Genomic DNA, 3537 nt, shown 5'->3' on the forward strand with positions numbered 1-3537 from the left:
CCCCCTTCATTCTTCCCCTCCTGCTACATTCTTCTTCTTCTTTTTTTCTTTCTTAACATATATTGCATTATTTGTTTCAGAGGTACAGATCTGAGATTCAACAGTCTTGCACAATTCACAGCGCTTACCAGAACACATACCCTCCCCAGTGTCCATCACCCAGTCACCCCATCCCTCCCACCCCACCCCCCACTCCAGCAACCCTCAGTTTGTTTCCTGAGATTAAGAATTCCTCATATCAGTGAGGTCATATGATACATGTCTTTCTCTGTTTGACTTATTTCGCTCAGCATAATACCCTCCAGTTCCATCCACGTCGTTGCAAATGGCAAGATCTCATTCCTTTTGATGGCTGCATAATATTCCATTGTATATATATACCACTTCTTCTTTATCCATTCATCTGTGGATGGACATCTTGGCTCTTTCCACAGTTTGGCTATTGTGGACATTGCTGCTATAAACATCGGGGTGCACGTAGCCTTTCGGGTCCCTACTTTTGTATCTTTGGGGTAAATACCCAGTAGTGCAATTGCTGGATTGTATGGTAGCTCTATTTTCAACATTTTGAGGAACCTCCATACTGTTTTCCAGAGTGGCTGCACCAGCTTGCATTCCCACCAACAGTGTAGGAGGGTTCCCCTTTCTCCACATCCCCGCCTACATCTGTCATTTCCTGACTTGTTAATTTTAGCCATTCTGACTGGTGTGAGGTGGTATCTCATTGAGGTTTTGATTTGGATTTCCCTGATGCCGAGCGATATTGAACACTTTTTCATGTGTCTGTTGGCCATTTGGATGTCTTCTTTGGAAAAATGTCTGTTCATGTCTTCTGCCCATTTCTTGATTGGATTCTTTGTTCTTTTGGTGTTGAGTTTGATGAGTTCTTTATAGATTTTGGATACTAGCCCTTTATCTGATATGTCATTTGCAAATATCTTCTCCCATTCTGTCAGTTGTCTTTTGGTTTTGTGGACTGTTTCCTTTGCTTTGCAAAAGCTTTTTATCTTGATGAAGTCCCAATAGTTCATTTTTGCCCTTGCTTCCCTTGCCTTTGGTGATGTTTCTAGGAAGAAGTTGCTGCGGCTGAGGTCGAAGAGGTTGCTGCCTGTGTTCTCCTTTAGGATTTTGATGGACTCCTGTCTCACATTGAGGTCTTTCAACGATTTGGAGTCTATTTTTGTGTGTGGTGTAAGGAAATGGTCCAGTTTCATTCTTCTGCATGTGGCTGTCCAATTTTCCCAACACCATTTGTTGAAGAGACTGTCTTTTTTCCATTGGACATTCTTTCCTGCTTTGTCAAAGATTAGTTGACCATAGAGTTGAGGGTCCATTTCTGGGCTCTCTATTCTGTTCCATTGATCTATGTGTCTGTTTTTGTGCCAGTACCATACTGTCTTGACGATGACAGCTTTGTAGTAGAGCTGGAAGTCCGGAATTGTGATGCCGCCAGCGTTGCTTTTCTTTTTCAACATTCCTCTGGCTATGCGGGGTCTTTTCTGGTTCCATACAAATTTGAGGATTATTTGTTCCATTTCTTTGAAGAAAGTGGATGGTATTTTGATGGGGATTGCATTGAATGTGTAGATTGCTCTAGGTAGGATTGACATCTTCACAATATTTGTTCTTCCAATCCATGAGCATGGAACGTTTTTCCATTTCTTTGTGTCTTCCTCAATTTCTTTCATGAGTATTTTATAGTTTTCTGAGTACAGATCCTTTGCCTCTTTGGTTAGATTTATTCCTAGGTATCTTATGGTTTTGGGTGCAATTGTAAATGGGATCGACTCCTTAATTTCTCTTTCTTCTGACTTGTTGTTGGTGTATAGGAATGCCACTGACTTCTGTGCATTGATTTTATATCCTGCCACTTTACTGAATTCCTGTATGAGTTCTAGCAGTTTTGGGGTGGAGTCTTTGGGATTTTCCACATAAAGTATCATATCATCTGCAAAGAGTGAGAGTTTGACTTCTTCTTTGCCAATTTGGATGCCTTTGATTTCTTTTTGTTGTCTGATTGCTGTGGCTAGGACTTCCAATACTATGTTGAATAGCAGTGGCGATAGTGGACATCCCTGCCGCGTTCCTGACCTTAGGGGGAAAGCTCTCAGTTTTTCCCCATTGAGAATGATATTCGCTGTAGGTTTTTCATAGATGGCTTTTATGATACTGAGGTATGTACCCTCTATCCCTATACTCTGAAGAGTTTTGATCAAGAAAGGATGCTGTACTTTGTCAAATGCTTTTTCTGCATCTATTGAGAGGATCATATGATTCTTGTTCTTTCTTTTGTTAATGTATTGTATCACGTTGATTGATTTGCGGATGTTGAACCAACCTTGCAGCCCAGGGATAAATCCGACTTGGTCGTGGTGAATAATCCTTTTAATGTACTGTTGGATCCTATTGGCTAGTATTTTGGTGAGAATTTTTGCATCCATGTTCATCAGGGATATTGGTCTGTAATTCTCCTTTTTGATGGGGTCTTTGTCTGGTTTTGGGATCAAGGTAATGCTGGCCTCATAAAATGAGTTTGGAAGTTTTCCTTCCATTTCTATTTTTTGGAACAGTTTCAGAAGGATAGGTATTAATTCTTCTTGAAATGTTTGGTAGAATTCCCCTGGGAAGCCATCTGGCCCTGGGCTTTTGTGTTTTGGGAGATTTTTGATGACTGCTTCTATTTCCTTAGTGGTTATAGGTCTGTTCAGGTTTTCTATTTCTTCCTGGTTCAGTTTTGGTAGTTGATACATCTCTAGGAATGCATCCATTACTTCCAGGTTATCTAATTTGCTGGCATAGAGTTGCTCATAATATGTTCTTATAATTGTTTGTATTTCTTTGGTGTTGGTTGTGATTTCTCCTCTTTCATTCATGATTTTGTTGATTTGGGTCATTTCTCTTTTCTTTTTGATAAGTCTGGCCAGGGGCTTATCAATCTTGTTAATTCTTTCAAAGAACCAGCTCCTATTTTCGTTGATCTGTTCTACTGTTCTTTTAGTTTCTATTTCATTGATTTCTGCTCTGATCTTTATTATTTCTCTTCTCCTGCTGGGTTTAGGCTTTATTTGCTGTTCTTTCTCCAGCTCCTTTAGGTGTAGGGTTAGGTTGTGTACTTGAGACCTTTCTTGTTTCTTGAGAAAGGCTTGTATTGCTATATACTTTCCTCTTAGGAGCGCCTTTGCTGTATCCCAAAGATTTTGAATAGTTGTGTTTTCATTTTCATTGGTTTCCATGAATTTTTTTAATTCTTCTTTAATTTCCTGGTGACCCATTCATTCTTCAGTAGGATGCTCTTTAGCCTCCATGTATTTGAGTTCTTTCCGACTTTCCTCTTGTGATTGAGTTCTAGTTTCAAAGCATTGTGGTCTGAAAATAGGCAGGGGATGATCCCAATCTTCTGGTACCGGTTGAGACCTGATTTATGACCTAGGATGTGATCTATTCTGGAGAATGTTCCATGGGCACTAGAGAAGAATGTGTATTCCGTTGCTTTGGGATGGAATGTTCTGAATATGTCTGTGAAGTCCATTTGGTCCA

Source organism: Phoca vitulina, unplaced genomic scaffold (assembly GCF_004348235.1).
Source record: "Phoca vitulina isolate PV1807 unplaced genomic scaffold, GSC_HSeal_1.0 scaffold22, whole genome shotgun sequence".
Taxonomy (NCBI): domain Eukaryota; kingdom Metazoa; phylum Chordata; class Mammalia; order Carnivora; family Phocidae; genus Phoca; species Phoca vitulina.